The 18242-nt window shown below is 45.4% G+C and overlaps 1 protein-coding gene across 6 annotated transcripts in view; it reads right to left on the reverse strand.

Moving 5' to 3' along the window:
* Positions 1–13997, reverse strand: part of TANK (TRAF family member associated NFKB activator) — a 49953-nt gene extending 35956 nt beyond the window's left edge. Inside the window, exons 1-3 of one of the 6 annotated variants that reach the window (XM_077319920.1) lie at positions 13803–13993; positions 11617–11732; positions 8148–8258 (exon numbers count right to left, since the gene is read on the reverse strand). The gene's annotated coding sequence lies outside the window, so the exon portion shown is untranslated. The other 5 variants (XM_077319919.1, XM_077319921.1, XM_077319923.1 and 2 more) reach the window with 5 other exon arrangements.
* Between the last annotated feature and the right edge of the window lie 4245 nt (positions 13998–18242).

Raw genomic sequence — 18242 nt, forward strand, 5'->3', positions numbered from 1 at the left:
ATTGCCCCATAGATACCACAAAGACTTGTGATTTGTAGAAATCAGAGTTCTTAAATGGGAAATATCGAGGCAACAGGTCTTAAATACCTTTTGGGTGGTCTACACCCACTCCCCCCCCCCCACAAGGTAACACTTTGCCTGGGATGGCAGGTGGTTGGCATGGCAACGGTGGGTGGGTTGGTCACCCTCAGTAGGAAGTAGTCCAGGTGCTGGGCTAGCAGACAGGGGAGGGGAAATGAGTTACAAAATGTGATTAGGAGGATGTGGGGGACGTGCAGAAGACTAGAGAATGTGTGTGGGGTGGGGTGTGAGAGGTGGGGTGTGGGGTGGGGTGTGAGAATGTGGGGTGTGAGAGGTAAGGCTTAATGGCTGCCTGCTTGCAAAACCAAACCAAAACAGAAATATGACATATGGCAAATACCACAGTGTTTGGACCTCTTGGGCCGGTCATGCACTCTCAACCTAACCCCATCTCACATGGTTGTTGAGAGGATATAATGGGTGGAGAAGAGAACAATGTAAACAACTTTAGGACCCCACGGGAGAAAAAGGTGTGGCGGAAATTAAGTATATAAACAAAGGAAAGGAAAAGTTAAAAAACGTTATAGTCCTTGGCACTCCTCACATAGATGTTTTAACTTTAAAATGGCCCTGAATTATGGTGGAATCCAGAGATATTTCTCCACTGAAGTTGATGTGTATTGGCCAATTAAAATTACAACATCTGCAGGACTGATTTGAACAGGAACACTGTACGTAATAACAAGGGCTAAGACATTGAAATTCTACGCAGAGTGACTCTAGTCTAAACATATCCGTCTGAAACGACTGATGGGCAAACTGAAGCAAGCCTGCACAAGACTATTGCTAACCTGGAAGAGTTTCAGTTAATTAGCATCTGCTTTTTTAATCGCACAATAATCCATTACTTAATGCACACTTGTCCACTGAAGTCAATGGCACTGAACTAGCTCTGCGGAGAACTGCAATGTAAAAATTAAAAAGTGCGTATGATAGAAACCTCACTCCCCTTGTCTAATTTTGAAGGAAGCACAAACAATTCACAGTTGAACAAAGGGAAACTATTTCTCATGGTTGGAAAGAAAGGCAACTTGGATGCTCCTGTTTTAGAATTTCCTCCTACAGCGACACCCCAAAATTGTCTCCAAAAATCAAAGCGAGCCCTTCTCTCTCAGACTAAAATTAATATTGGTGAATGAATCAACTGGATGGAACTCTAGTTGACTAGTCCACTAGAACAAAAAATCAAGGGAAGTGGACAGCCCAAATTGCAACCTAAGTACAAAACAAATACATTATTAGCAGGTTCAAAAGCATACTATAACTGGCTGATAATTTAGCAACCATAATTACTGTACTCAAGAATATTCCTTCAATTCCTGAATAACTTTGAACAATTCTCTCCGTCCATGGCATGATGGTAGCTGCAAAAAAAAAAAAAAAAAAAAAAAAAAAACCACCCCAAAACCAATTATCTTTCCTCAGATCTAATACCAAACAAACAAGAACAGCTTCCAGAACATAATTAATTAAACGTGACAAATTTCTAATTTAAACAGAGTCAACTTTGGCACTAGCAGTCTTTTGCTTTTCTATTTATCATCAAGGGAAACCATTACAGGGAGCATTTACCAATTTCTACAAGCGAACGAAGCTCAGACTCCTTAGAGGGACAGACATCAATGTTAGCAGAGCTGGTGCGATTTACGAAGCTCGCTAGGATTAGAAATCTATCCTGCCTGTAGAGACTGAAAGTACACATGTTTTCTTGGAATTTCATGTTTCCATTATCTTGTTTAAAAGCACAGACAAATTAAAAATATCATTTCATATGAAATGAACAGAGCCATCACAGGTTTATAAAACAGTCGCTTCCAGGCAACCAGGCAGAAAACTTTACCCCCCCCTCCAAAGTATCCCCCCTTTCTTTTAGACCACAATGCCATATGAGCACATGGGCAAACAGATACTAAAATGTGGGGCTATAATTCTTGTAGATTTCTCTGAAAAGTTGGACATATTAAAGCATGACAATTTTGTCTCATTCTAATTATTTGTATACTTACACATTTCACATACACAAAAAAAAAGGTTCCCAAGGGTTTGGGAGAGACAGAAGGCAACTAGCTAGGGAACCGTGTTTCTCTAAATGGCTTCTGGGAAAATAAGACACAGAAGAAGAGAATAACTGTTTTTTTGTACCACTTTGTTTTACTACCCAAAGGAGTCTCAAAGCAGCTTACAATCAACTTCCCTTCCTCTCCCCACAACAGTCACCCTGTGGAGAAGGTAGGGCCGAGAGAGCTCTGAAAGAGGTGCGACTGGCCCAAGGACACCCAGCTGTCTGCATGTAGAGGAGGCGTGAGGAATTGAATCTGGCTCTCCAGATTAGAGGCCACTGCTGTTAACCACGGCACTAAGCTGCTAGGTCAGTTGGCTTATTTCCCCCAGAAGAAGCACGTACCACAGAAATAAAATGGAGTACTTCTCTAAACCCCAAGAACTCAAACCCAAAGGAATCTCCTCAACTGTGAAGGTCACTGGCCAGGAAAAAGAGGATTTCGATCTGAGGCACAGGTGGCCTATCATTATTACGAATTTTGTTGTACCCTACCCTTCTTCTGAAAAGTATAGGACACAGTAATATACTAGTTGTTGACCCTTTCACCAGTACTGTGAGGTAGGCTGAGGAACAAAGACATCTCACAAGCAATCTGGTAAGATTCTTGCAGGCCACAATACAGGCCACCATAAGGCACTGATTGCACTATATTAGGTACAGCACATGAATCGACTCAAATTAGCCACTCCCCATTTTGCCTCAGAACTGAGCAGGATATCTTTTCTACTCTGGATACTTTAAGCAAAAATTAACTGTGGTAATGCTCACAGTTTTCATACTCTGAGTAAATTGGTCTGATAATGTTTTAGGGAGGTGTTTACGATCTTTGTTCAAGTATTATTTTATGCAAAATCTATTCTTCAAATAACTCAGGGCCCAACGAGGGCCCAGTAAAAGCCTCAAAAGGGTAGCCCACACAGGATCAAAGGGTTCCGAATGAGGATGCTTATTTGTACAAGTGAGAACTGAGAGAACTGACTCATTTCCCCAGCTGACCTTCATCCCCAAGCTAATGTCACTTTCACTCCTGCCCTCCCCACCATATTCCTTACAGCTTCGCTTTGCCTGTTTCCTTTTTCCCTCCCTCTTACTTGTCTTAGTCCCTTTCCTGCTTCCTTGGCCTCTCTCTAGCCCCACTTTCCCTCTTCAGTTCTACTTTTCTTCCTTTTTTCTCACCAACCCTAATTTTCATTCTTGTCTTTTCTGTTTGCCTGACAACTCCCCCCCCCCCCTTCCGCAACTGACCTTCAGTGCCCATGTAAACCTGAAGAATCTATTCTGGATTACCAGAGATGCCTAGGCAGTCCAAAACGGCTGCAGAGCTCTTGTGTGGAAATTCCATGGGATCTTGGCATTTTAAATGTTTTATTTCCCCCCCCCCCACCTTCATCTTTATTATTTTATCATTTTAAATTATCTATACATGGCTTCACTGCGTGGATTTTTTGATCTGCACTCTAGATATATTGATATGAAAACCGGTAAATTTATTTCCACGAGAAGTTTAAAAGCAAAAGTGTAGGGGAGAAAAATAGACTGAAATTTAGCTACAGAAGTAAAAATCGCCAAAGATCCTGATCCAAGGCCTGAAAAATCTGGTTACAAACAACCCGGCATGTCAGATGTGATGGACTGCTAAAATTTCCTGTATGTAAAACGGGAATAAGAAAACTTGTGCATTATGAGGAAAACAAGTCAATTCTGTAAGGAATGCTGCAAATGCCTAGGCAGAGGATAAAAACAGATGTTCTGACACCACCACTAAATACCCAGTAGTGAGGACGGTAGACAGGCAGCAGCTAAGGTTCTGACATGAAAACATGAAACGTGCAATTTAAAAACTTAATTTAAGAAGAAAGAGGGAGCATAGGATACGCTTATCCCTCGGGTCTCTATTCATTGTTTCTCACGGAAAGAATGCACCGTCAAAAACACTCATACTCCAAGGAAGCATGTGACATTTTGCTGCCTGAGGCAGAAAATCAAAATGACACTTTCATAGTGGGAGGGGGGGAAAACAACATAAATTAGACAACTGAAAATTTGCTGCCCTTTAATGGCACCCTCAAAATCTGCCAGAAGCACAAAATTCTCTCACATTGCCTCACCTCAGAGCGAGCCTTACCCATTCTAAGCATTCCCCAGATCCGCTGCTGGCATTCAATTCCCCCTCCTTTAACACGAATGAAGCAATTTCCCAAATGCTTTCGCTGAGAACAAGGATAGGGGGAAACACCTCCAATCCACAGACGTATGGGCCTCACATGAGAATGTGGTTTTGAAGGCAACTGATAAGATCTCAAACCCAAGATAGGATACAGTCAGCGTCTCTGCTCACTCTAATCCAATTCCGGTCCTTATTACTTACTCTCCTCATCCTAAATGGGGCCATGATCCCCAGGGAGGCCTTTTGGTATGGGAACTGGACTTCCTCACTAGGAGGACGATCTAAAAATCTAACTAAACTAAACTTTTTCAGCTTGGCTGGACTCACAATCCCTCGTTCAGGATTATTTTCACACTGCACACTCATCACGAAAATTCACCAAAAATGTTTGTGTGAGATAAATGGAATCTGCCAAGGGAGTTTTCCTGAGCAGGACCTATGAAGGGCAGGAACACTGCCATGCTGAAATGAGAAATTCCTACTGGATTTTTCTAATTATTACTTCCAAATATGCACTTTTGCTTCTTTTTCAAAAGAGTCCTTTAGGACAAAATTAAGAGGGTGCAGAGGAGAGTGACAAGGATGATCCTGGGCCTGAGGACCAAGCCCCTTGAGGAGAGGCTGAGGGATATGGGATCCTGCCTTCGGTTCCCTTAATTCTGGTCCCTTCAATTTAAAAGGGTGTAACTCTGTTGAAAGTAGCCTCTTGTGGCGCAGAGTGTTAAGGCAGCAGACATGCAGTCTGAAAGCTCTGTCCATGAGGCTGGGAGTTCGATCCCAGCAGCCGGCTCAAGGTTGACTCAGCCTTCCATCCTTCCGAGGTCGGTAAAATGAGTACCCAGCTGCTTGCTGGGCGGTAAACAGTAATGACTGGGGAAGGCACTGGCAAACCACCCCGTATTGAGTCTGCCATGAAAACGCTAGAGGACGTCACCCCAAGAGTCAGACACGACCCGGTGCTTGCACAGGGGATACCTTTACCTTTACAACTGCTCCCCAGATGTACTTAATATTTTGAATGCACAAGGAATCCTAAACAAGCTCATCAAACTTTAAAGCAAGTTCCTCAAATATGCCCCTGGAAATATTTGGCATCACCCCAAGGGTCAGACATGACCTGGTGCTTGCACAGGGGATACCTTTACCTTTACCTTTAACCCTGTTGAGCATTGGATTGCCCATCAGCCAACCTGTTCTGATTTCATATGCAGTGCTTGTTGCCTTGCTCATAATGCTTCTATAGACCTTATCACCCCCCATAAGTTCACAAATGTTGATTAATGGCTAAGGAAAATAACTGAATGAAAGGTGGAATGCCCCAGACAAGCCAGTTTGGTGTAGTGGTTCGGAGTGCGGACTTCTAATCTGGCATGCCAGGTTCAATTCTGCACTCCCCCACATGCAGCCAGCTGGGTGACCTTGGGCTCACCACAGCCCTGATAAAACTGTTCTGACCGGGCAGTGATATCAGCGCTCTCTCAGCATCACCCACCCCACAGGGTGTCTGTTGTGGGGAGAGGAAAGGGAAGGCAACTGTAAGACTCCTTCGGGTAGAGAAAAGCGGCATATAAGAACCAAATCTTCTTCTTCTTCAATTTCGACAAGTTTTAAAGCATAGTTTTAAACCAGAATACTTCTGCAACTAGCTTGGATATTGCCTACACACTGTTTAGAAAACTGATGCAAGTTCTTTCATGCGACATAAAAATTACGTGTAAAATTAGATGCAGAGACAACCGGCGCATTTCTGCATCTCTGTTCCCAGTGACATGAGAGAAACGAATTGCACAACTATGAGCAAGTGGTCTGAACAGTAATGCAATAGTTATATTTTTAGCACAGTGATTACTGGAACTCATGTTGTGGTTCAGTTTGATACATTCCTGAGACTGGATACACAGTTCTTGTGATACAATGAAATACATGTGAAAGATCAGTCGAATAAGCTTGCTTTTAAAATGAGTTCTGTATTGATACGCAGGCTCTTTGTAACGCTCCTCTCAATAAGGGTTTGCCTCTGACTTCCCTTCCTCTAAAAATAAATAGGATTTCAGGGATTCACCTTCTCAGGCAATACGGTTGCAGTGTCAGGGGAAACCTGACCTGCTGGATTTCAGCCTGCTTCAGAGTTTGAAAAAGAGACAGAAAAATGGTCATGCTAAGTATCTGGCTACTTTAGCTGTGCTCGACCATTCTGAAATAAGTTTTTGCTTCTGCCTAAACCTGATATTATCTGATGAATGGTAATGACTGGGGAAGGCACTGGCAAACCACCCCGTATTGAGTCTGCCATGAACACGCTGGAGGGCGTCACCCCAAGGGTCAGACATGACTCGGTCCTTGCACAGGGGATACCTTTACCTTTTAAAACCTGGTATTAATTTACAAAAAAGGAGAGCTGAAAGGACTTGGTGGAGGAACAGTCACATTCCCTCCCCATATTATTTCTTCTTTTCCTCCCCTGGTAGTTCCCACAACATCTCCCCTTTCCTTGGTGTAGCAGTTAAGAAGTGGTTCACATGCAGCCAGCTAGGTGACCTTCGGCTACTCACAGTTCTCTCAGAGCTCTCTCAGCTCCACCAACCCCATAGGGTCTGTTGTGGGTAGAGGAAGGGAAGGCAACTGTAAGTCACTTTGAGACTTCTCTGAGTAATAAAAGGTGAGGTACACCGCCCAGCTCTTCTTTCTCCTCCTTGCTTACTTCTCTTCCTTTCCCTCCACTCACATTAATTTATTCACCTCCCCAATCTTCAGCTTTTCCTCCTTTCTTCTCCCTGGCTGCCCTTGCAACTTCTCCACTCCCTTGTTTTTGGCACAGAGAGGAAAATCACCCTTCTAGCGGTTTTTGGTCCACAGTGTGGACTTTTTGACTTGAACTCTGAGGGAAGGTTCAACGTTACATAAAGCTTCTAACCAAAACACACACAAAAACATCAGGTGCTACAGGAAGCACAAAGAGATAAGCCTTGATGCCTTGGGCTTGCAAATTAAGAGCCAGTTTGGTGTAGTGGTTAGGAGTACGGACTTCTAATCTGGCGAGCCGGGTTCGATTCTGCGCTCCCCCACATGCATCCAGCTGGGTGACCTTGGGCTCGCCACGGCACTGATAAAATTGTTCTGACCGAGCAGTGATATCAGGGCTCTCTCAACCTCACCCACCCCACAGCGTGTCTGTTGTGGGGAGAGGAATGTGAAGGCGACTGTAAGCCGCTTTGAGCCTCCTTCGGGTAGGGAAAAGCGGCATATAAGAACCAACTCTTCTTCTTCTTCTTCTAATCTAATTTAATTCTAAACCTAAAAACAAATGGCCAGAAGTCACAGAAGAACATCGCTCAAGTCTTCCAGACTGGGAAAGAGAAAGTGAAGTTATTGCAGTTCCATTAAGCTGAAAGTGTGGGAGAGGGGAGAAAAAAGGTCTGCGAATACAAAAGGGGTAGGGGAAGAATCGCCCGTATGTTATAGCCATCACCCATATGAGCATGCTAATTATCCTGTATTCAGCACATCCCAGGGCTTTTTTAAAGGACTGCATTATAACAGGTGTATCCTTTGCTTTTATGCGTCTATTTTTTTCTCCTTCATGCACTTCGTATTTGTGAACATTTGTTGCCTTTTTGTATGTGATATTTATGATAACAGCACATTTTAATCCTTTTTATTTTATGGCACTCTTTTAATTATGCAGTTTACTGCTCCTAGTACCAGGGAGTGATTGCTAAACACGTTCCCTTTTCCTTGTCAGCAAGTGTAGCTCTGCCTCCACAGGGACCCCCCCCTGTGTCTTGGGAGAAACAAGTGCTAAATGTGGAACATAAATATGCTTCTGTACCAACTCACCTTTTGTCGATCTCATCTGTGTACTGGTACAGATCCAATCAAGAGTGACTCGCTACATTTCTTCTCTTCATACATTTTTCAGTTTCCACATCACCACAACCGATAGTGAATCTGATAACGATAATCAAGAATTTGTAATTTGATAGAACTTTCCCGCCCACTTTATGATACCAGAGATCTGGTCCCTAACTATTAAGACAGGTTCAGGGGTTGAATCCTGATGATGATGATGATGATGATGATTTTCTTAATTGGTAACATACAGTTTGAAACTTTAAAACAATCAGCCTAAACAGTCAACCCCTCTAAAATACCCAGAGGAATCCTCTAGAAGGAAACCTATCTTCTGATTTCTCTTTCTCCTAGCTGTTCGATGGATGTTATTGTGGGCTTCAGCCATAAGCCCAGTGGAACAGCTTGGTTTTATACCATGCTTTTCACTACCCAAAGAAGTCTCAAAGTGGCTTACAATCACCTTCCCTTCCTCTCCCAACAACGGAAACCCTGTGAGGTAGGTGAGGCTGAGAGAGCTCTGTGAGAAAAGCTCTAACAGGACTAGACCAAGGTCACCCAGCTGGCTGCATGAGGAGTGGGGAATCAAACCCTGATCTCCAGATTAGAAGATGCCACTCTTAACCAGCACCCCGATGTGGAGTGTGCCCTTGCGGTGACTAGAAACGGATCCTTAAAAAATATCTCAACATAGTGGTCAGTAATCAAGACTTTTGCTTGTCCCTTTCCTGAACAGACCCATCCGCCTCAGGTAGACATGGGCTTCTGTCCTGTTTTCCTCAAAATATAACATCAAGATAGGGTTTGCCTGGGTATGTTTCCAGGTGGTGCAGGCAGTCTTGTTCCAGGACTCTACGCCTCCTGAGGCCATGTGGGCCCAATTCACACGACAGCCATTGTGCTCATGAGGACAGGGCTGCCGCCTTTCACCCTTGCCTGTTTTTCTGATCCAAAATGTCCCTAGGGACCTGCCATATGCCCCACTGGGGACATTATGTATGCTGATGAAACACCCACAAATTTCACAAATAGGGCCCTTAGCTCTTCCAGAGGTACTTTATCTGACTCGCAGTGGTGAACCTGATGAACAGATCCAAACCCAAAAGCAAGATTTCACAAAAGAGGAGGAAAACAAAACTGCTTCTGTCTAAATGAAATAATTAACTTAGCCTTTCTCAATTTTTTTACCATTGAGAAACCCCTGAAATAGTCTTCAGGCTTCGAGATATCTCAGAAGAGGCCTGATCGTCCAGAACGTGGTTGGGATGTATAGCTGTGGACACGCCCACCTGGGGCCCCTCCCTTTTCTATTCACTCCAGGCCCATCATTGGCTGTTTGGGGGGTGGGTGGCATTTACATGACCATATATGATCCGATCACCTGATAAATTTCTAACCAATTGTTAAAAAATATAAAAATTTAATCAAATCCCACCCATTTGAGAAAGCCTTCCAGAGCCATCAAGAAACCCCTGAGAATTAACTGCTTAAATATGACCTGTTGCCTTTTCCTTGAAACATCTTCCCTTTGCATCCTACAGCCCCGATATCTACAATATAACTTAAACAAAGCTGCAGGGGTAACCTTCAGCAGTTCCGAAGGGCTTGCAAGGGCTGTTCCGCCAGGCCTAGGACTAAGGCCAGGAACATGGAAGATTGCTAGCCTCCCTGCAAAAGAATCCCCCACTTAGAAGAAATACTGATCTGCTGCCACAGCCTAACCATCTTCAATGACACTTTAAGAATAATTTATATTTATATATGTTTTGTTGTTTTTAGTTGCGAAATCGTGTCCGACCCATCGAAACCCCATGGACAATGATCCCCCAGGCCTTCCTGTCCTCTACCATTCCCCGGAGTCCATTTAAGTTTGCACCTACTGCTTCAGTGACTCCATCCAGCCACCTCATTCTCTGTCGCCCCCTTCTTCTTTTGCCCTCAATCGTTCCCAGCATGCGCATATATATATACACACACATGCACACGCACACGACCAAAGATTTATGTATGCATTATATGTATTGTGTGCTGGGTTTGATTCCCCACTCCTCCACATGAAGCCAGCTGGGTGACCTTGGGCTTGTCACAGTCCTAATAGTTCTGTTCTCACCAAGCAGTCCTGTCAGAGCTCTCTCAGCCTCGCTTGCCTCACAGGATGTCTGTTGTGGGGAGAGGAAACAGAAGTCAATTGTAAGCCACTTTGAGACTCTTGATAGAAAAATCAGCATATAGGAACCAACTCTTCTTTTCATATTTTCTTCCTACCTCATTCAGCAACCTAAAAGCGGCTTTTGTAGTCACCCAGGGCCATCAAGAAACCCCAAAGTTTCACAAAACCCTGGTTGAAAAAAAAATAAAATGAAAGCTAGTAACTCAGGGAAGAGCTTCCCCCTCCTCCCTGGCTTAGAATAGATGGGCATTGTAGGTATTCAGAGGACCTCTGAATCATGAGGGAATGCCAGAGACAAGATCTGCCCTTTAACCTCAGAGTAGCAGAAGTATCCTTAGTGAGCATACATTTTAGGTGGATGCTAAATCTGTGTAGTCTCAGCGTCTTCCTTTTTTATTAGCAAGTATGTCTACAAAGCTCGTAGGCTATATGTAAAACACAAAATGTAAAACAAATGCACAATATGTAAAATATACGTAAAATAATGTAAATAAAATAGAACCAAGGTACACCTCTCCTGCTAAACAATTTATAATTGACAAAATCACCACCAAAATAAGGCACTCAAATTAATTTTTTTTTAAATTACAAAACAATTAAATCAGAAGGAAAAACCAGACTATTCTCCTCCCTTTTAAACACAGGAAACATCTATCCGTTTCATATTGCCTAACTTATACGTAGCATGCTGTACCTTTTTTCTTTAAAAAAAAATTGTCAACATTGTAGAAAAATCTCAGTTCCAAGGAATGACTGAGATGTAACTAATATTCAACTAAACATTGCTCACTTCAGTTGTCTACTATTCTTAGAAAGTGATTGTCCTTGCATTCAGAAAGGCCAACAGGAACACAGGTTGAAAGGGAAAGGCCCATTCATACTTGTGGCACAGGAATGAGGCAACCCCTCCAAAGGGCTATTGCTCTTCTTCAGCCTCCACCTGGAGAAATTCTAACCTGTTCTTAGAACATTAAGGCTCAGCTAATCCTATTCATCCATACTTACCTAGAAACAAGTCCTGTTCATTTCAATGGGACTTGTTCCCCAAAAAGTGTACCCCAAACTGCAGCACTTATGGATGAACTTGTCAAGGATATATACCACAATTTACAGCCCTGGTTAGTACTAACTTAGGTCTTCTCCTGTACTGCATTCATATTCCACAAACAGAGACATTTACAAGCAGTGATTCTCAAGACTTTTAGAGACAGTATTCTACCTTTGTGGAACCCACCCTGTAGGTTATTATAACCATTGATCCATGAGTGAAACTGCCTTATACTGAACCTTGGTATATGACGGTCAGTATTGTCTGACTTGATGGGCAGTAGATCTCCAGGGATTCAGATGGAGGTCTTTCATGTCAAGTTACTATCCCTGAAGATAGTTTCAGCCATGATGGTCTGCAACAGAACACCCAGATTTTAGTCCAGTAGCACCCTGAGAGGCGAACAAGATTTTCAGAGTACAAACTTTCAAAATCAAAGGAGCTTTGACCTCAAAAATCTTGTTGGGTCTCCAAGGTGCTGCTGGACTCATATCTAGCAATTCTCCCTCATCCTTTCAAATAGAGATTCTGGATTCTGAACCTGGGGCCTTCTCTGGCCCTCCTAGATGCTCTACCACTGAGTTAAAGCCCCTATTTTCTTGTCCTAGAGGGCTTCCGTGTGTCCCTCTAAATAACTGGGGGCATTTCCGCACATCAGTTAAAAAGCATTATGTCAGCTGAATGGCAAAGTGCTATTTTTTGTGCTTTCAAGCCCCTCTTCACCTTTTCTGCTGTCTTGCCTTTGTCTGCGCCTTTTCGCAGCTCTCACCCTGTACAACTGCTGCTGGAAACGGCGGAAGAGAGCAACGTGCCTTATATGTATCGCACTTCCACCTGTCAATCAATGCAGGCAACCAATTCCTTTTCTCCATATTTTAAAGTTCCCACAATGCCCGCTAATTTTTTTTAATGCATATTTCTCCACTGCATAGAATCATAGATGCATAGTGCTTTCGAATGCCACCCATTATGGGCTCACAAGTCCTTTGAGACATTTAAAAGCTGGTTCCTGATTTTTTTTGGGGGGGGGCCTTTCGAGAGGTGTGCTTTGTGTTACAACTTAAAAAAAACTTTTTTCTTTCTGGTATTGCCTGCATGCTTGTCCACCTAACGGAGCAACATTTCTAACGGAGGGCAGCGTCTCACTATCCTTAGTCCGAGCCATCCAGCCTGCGTTGTAAGGCCACGTGCCGATCACACCTTCTCTGGCTACCTTGCAACCCAGGCATCTGCTCCAAACAGAGGACAGGCACATCACGGGGGAAGGTACCTACAAAGCAAGCGACTTCAGACCATTCAAGCAAAGCAAAGCACCCGTCTGAAGCAAAAGCAGCCTCCCTTGAGGTGCTCCATCCAATCAGACCTGGGGCGGGGGAGTCATCTGATTGGACCTATAGCTGTTGTGTCCATTCATCCCATCGTCACCCAAGACTTTAGCTGTGGCTGTTAGGGCTGCCACCTTCGGGTTGTGAAATACCTGGAGACTTTGGGGGTGGAGCCAGGAGGGGGCGGGAAGGGCCACCAGTGGAATCTAAAGTTAGGTCCACCCTCCCAGGCAGCCATTTTCCCCGGGGGAACTGATCTCCTTAGTCTGGAGGAGAGCTATCATTCCAGGGGATCCCACCCCCTCCCGCCCCTCCCTGGAGACTGGCATCCCTAGCGGCCGCCCCTTGACACCGCCTGGCCGGGAAGGGGAAATCCGACTGTCCCGATCCGAACATCCCCTAACTCACCCGACCGAGTTTGCAAACAGCCCCAGACCGCTTCCTCGGCTTCCAGCTCTGCAGTGAGGCTTTCTGAACAGGGACGCACCTCAATGCCCCCGGTGCCTCCTTCGCTTCCTTCCCCGTTAGAGCAAAGGCCGGGCAAAGCGGCCGTCAAAACCCCGATCCCTTCCACGGCACTTCCGCGTTTCTAAGGAACTGCATGCGTGACACTGAGCGAGCGAGCGAGCGAGAGAGAGAGAGACTTGCTCTTCAAGTTTCTCCTTCTGGGCTTCTTCTTTCCCAGACGGATCGCCTAAAGATGCTAGTTAAGTTTTGAGCAAAGCCTTGAAGGGAGGCGGGGAGACCGCTAGTTCGCCCGTGCGCAATTCCTGGAAAGGAAATCTCGGGGTATCCAACGAGACCCCCTCCCTTTTTTTGGGGGGGAGGGGGCAAATACACTCATGATCGGTGCTCTTGGCAAGACTGCTCCGCTTTCCCGGCGCAACGTCGGGAGAGGAGCAGCGGCGAGAGTTTGTAGGGGGGGGAAAGAAAACGAAAGCGGGCAGGGGAAGCGCGGCTCGAGAAGGGGCGCCCCGTCTGGAGCCGAGGGCCACGGAGCGCCGAAGAGCTGGGCCGGCCTGAGCGCAGCCTTCGCGGACAACAAGCGGGGCAGAGGCGGCAGGCCGGCCGGGAAAGGGCAGGCAGCAAGCAGGACTCACGTCGTCGCCCGCGATCTCTTCGGAGGCACCGCGCAAGAGCCCAAGCGCTGCCCCGACGCCCGACCCAGGAACCAGAATGCACTTCCTGCTGCCGAGTGCTTCCAGCCATGTGACGGGCCGGGTAAAAGTGTTCACGGGGCCTCTGGACTCGGCTCTCCCAAATGGGGTCGCCGGGACCCGAAACGGAGTCGCACCGCTTCGGGACGACGGCCTCCGGTGGAGCGCCGGATAGGAGGGCGCTGCGGGAGACCAGGCGCTGATCGGCCCGGCGATGCGCTGCTAAACCCGTGGGCATTTTGGCACAACCGGTCACACTGCTAACGTTTCCGGGGTCAAAGCTTTGGTCGTGCCTTCAGCTTGGGTTGGGGATGCTTTGAAATTATAATAATAATCGTAATACATTTTTTGGCTTGGGATGCTAGTAGTCTGCAGGGCAGAATTTGCCTCGAGTCCGTGGCACCGGTTAAGTTTTATTCCGGGCAAAAAGTTTTTGGGTGTACGCACACTTCTTCAGATACACTGAAACACAAGTCATTTGGTGTCCCAAATGAGTGGAAGTTAATTAATTTTTTATAGCATTTCAAAATAGTTGAACATTTGTTGGGTGATATGATCACATATGGTCATTTTGACCTACCCCGTCCCTCCCAAAATGACCAATGATGGGCCTGGAGGGAGTGGGAAGGGGAGGGGCCCCGGGTGGGCGGGTACACAGCTCTGCTTCCAACCATATTATGCAAGATTGCACCACTTCTGGGCTTTCTCAGAGCTTGAGGAATGTTTCAGGGGTTTCTCTGCAGTAAAAAAGTGGAGAAAAGCTGGCTTATACCCTGGATATATTGATCTTTCAGGGGCTACTGGCGCGGAATCTAGCTCTTCTACTACCAACATAGCTACCTTCGAGGGTACCTTCTGGGGGAGTTTTTATCGTGAGACAATAGATCACCCCCCCTTAAATCAACAAGCTTTTTGGTTCTTGAGATGTCACAGAACGGTCCTTGATGCTGTAGCCCAGATGTCCACATCCGAGTCCAGCACTAATCCCGGTACCACATTTTTCTCACTGGTAATGGCTTGTCTGCAATGCTGTTATATTGAAAAGTCAGAGACTACAAGATATACCGCCATCAAGTTTCATTCCTGTATTTATATGACTAATGTAAATATTATCAAAACCATTCATGGGTACCCAGGTGTGTTTCCTGATGCCCACTTACTTCTTCCAGAAATACCTTATCTCCTAAGCAAGCAGCCCACTCGGTTCTGAAGCTCAATGGAACAGCAAACACCTCAGAAGACCTTTGGGTCTGCATGTAGCAATTAGCTGTCATAAACTCCTAGTTTCTAACTCGTGCTTTTCACCCCCTTCATTGATTCGTGCTCCCGGATCTCCTGCTACGTTGTGGCACCTTTCTGGGCCCGATCAAGATTGTCCTCCTATCACTTACTTGCATTTCAAAGCCTCATCCTGTGTTCACTTCCTTATCTCTTCTCACGAGGTTCTCCTCACTGGGAGATCAGTCTAAATACCAGCTGGCCAGATGGGTTGTTTTGGCACCTTGTAGATCAGAGGAAACTGTACCACTCTTTCTGTGTGAATCAGTGTTCCCGCCAAATGCTGCCCTTATGCCCCTAGATAAAGTCTATATGCTTTGCAGACCCCCTCTTCAGCGTCTCTGTCAAGATTCCTGTCTAAGAGCTTATGCAATGTGCTGATCTTCGTCCTGATTTTCCAAATAAAAACTTTTACTTAAAGCGTCATCCTGAAGCCCGAGAGGGATGTCTGTTGTGCAAATCTGCTGGGTCTCAACCGCTTGGTTCCTGATATTATCTGCCTCCATCATAGAGGGCGCTTGACTTAGGAGCTAAGAAAATGTTGTAACTGTTCCCCTGTAAAAGTCATTTTGTGACTGACCCAAGTAAAGATGCCAGGTCCATCCTGGTAACTTACAGGAATAGCAGGGAGTCCCATCCAACTCCAACAATGTATTTATGTCACTGCCCACATAAGCTCAAAGTGATGCTACCCCTTCCAGGACACCAAGGCAATGCTCTGGTATTTGGGGCAAAAACTCTATGGTAAAGTTTGGCTTCTACCATACAGTTTTTTTCCTAAATACCAGAGCAGCATCCCACAACTTCCCAGACATGGTAGTGCCACTTCTGGGTCATGTGGGCAGTTATGTAGCATGTTGCTACACATGGAGGATGTTCTGTCTTTCCAGAACACCCCCCTCCACTAGTCAGCCGACTGGTGGTAGGGAGGTGTGGTCTGGCACTGGGAGACTTCCACATCCACCAGAGGGTATGGAGCCCTACACGCCTGTCATTTTGTGGTGTTGCCCAGGGTTAACAACCTCCAGGTCTTCAGGCTGCAGTGATCAGTTCTGGGGGAAATGGTAGCTTTAGAGCAGTGGTTCTCAACCTGGGGATTGGGACCCCTTTCACAGGGGTCGCGGCAGGGTGAGCAGCTTGGCCAGGGGGGGGCACTGCTACTGTGGCCGCTCCTCCTGCAGGCATCAACGCTCAGCCGCCAGCCCCTCCAGCAGCACCTCCAGTGCAGTGCAGCTTCCCACCAGGCACAGCTCAGCGGGACAAGAGGCAGAACTGAACTGAGAAACCCTGAAGAAAAAAAAAACAATTTATATACAATTTATATACAATGGATCTTTGCGCCATTAGTCAGTTTCGGTTTAATTTCAGTGAAAGAACACTTGCATCATTTTATGGTTGGGGGGTCACTACAACACGAGGAACCATATTAAAGGATCGCGGCATTAGGAAGGATGAGAACCACTGCTTTAGAGGGTGGACTCCGTGGCACTCTACCTTAAACTAACTTCTATGCGACACATGAGAATACACTCAGTCTAAGAGAGGGCTTCAATAAGGTGGCTGAAGAATAAATATTCTAAGTGGGAGGCGCCAAGAGATATATTTGGATGCATTTTATTAGTGTGGGAGCCTCTTCATTCATATTGCTTACCACCTTTCAGTCCCCATTATTACATTAAGGTAAAGGTATCCCCTGTGCAAGCACTGAGTCATGTGTGACCCTTGGGGTGACGCCCTCTAGCGTTTTCATGGCAGACTCAATACGGGGTGGTTTGCCAGTGCCTTCCCCAGTCATTACTGTTTTACCCCCCAGCAAGCTGGGTACTCATTTTACCGACCTCGGAAGGATGGAAGGCTGAGTCAACCTTGAGGCGGCTGCTGGGATTGAACTCCCAGCCTCATGGGCAGAACTTTCAGACTGCATGTCTGCTGCCTTACCACTCTGCGCCACAAGAGGCTCTATTATTACATTACATGAGTGTATTTAAACATTAGACCACTGAAGAAGACCCCGAGGGGTTGAAATGTGTTTGGTTTTCCAGTTTCTTGTGTTTTATCCACGTGTTAAAATGTTTTGGATTTTTGCAATAGTGCGTGCCATATGTTGACGCTGAAGTTTTATATTGAAATAAATACACGTGTCTTGAAATAAATATTTGCATTTTAATATTTAATATATATTCTGCTGCTGCTCAACCTTTCAGGTTCCTAACTATACCTTGCTGACATCTTTCCCCTCCCGGGGCTCCGTCCCCAATTTTCCAGGATTTCTCAACCCACTTGCCTACCCCACCTACTGTCCTTTCTCAAAAGTTTCCACATTCTCAGGAGCCCTATTGTAAGAATGAACTGCCTGTTAGCTTACTCAATCTATTGTACTTGTGATTCAGATTCCATTACAAGGTAAGTGGCTACTGAGTAATCCAGAGACGTAATCTAATTTAATTTAGTCAGCTATGCTGTGCAGAACCCCAATACAGTTCCATCTCTGAGTCAGTTTGAGGCTAGTGGGCTGCTCCACTGTGGTTTCTTCTCTTGCCGCTCCAGTCACATCTGAACTTGGAAAATCATGTGGCACATACTGGAAACACAAGTTGATTATGATGTGGAAAATGACCGCGTTTCTCAACCTCTCTCTCACAACCTTGGATAAGATTAAGCAAATCCCAAACAGCTCCATTTCTCTTTAACAAGCGAGTCGAGTGGGGCTGATATGTCCGCTACGGCCATTCAACAAGTACTATGATTTGGCCACAATTACCCAAACTCTGATCACACCCAGATTAGATTACTGCTTTATGGAGCTGCCTTTAAAAACTATCCAGAAACTTCCGCTGCTCCAAAATAGCCTGGCTACTTATTGTCTGAGCTAGATTATAATATCTGTTTGCGGAAAGATCTTGACCAGCTGCCCATCTTGTTTCTGAACACAGTTCAAATTACTAGTTTGGGGCTGGGATATTATAAAGGACCCACCTCCTGTACTATCCAGCCACTAATTAATAACCTCTTCCTTAGCTCTGCTCTTCATTCCCATTTGCAGAGGTTGCTAGCAGAGATTAAATATGTAAAGGAGGTGTTAAGCACTGTCTGCTTAAAAATAAA

Source organism: Paroedura picta, chromosome 2, assembly GCF_049243985.1.
Source record: "Paroedura picta isolate Pp20150507F chromosome 2, Ppicta_v3.0, whole genome shotgun sequence".
Classification (NCBI taxonomy): Eukaryota; Metazoa; Chordata; class Lepidosauria; order Squamata; family Gekkonidae; genus Paroedura; species Paroedura picta.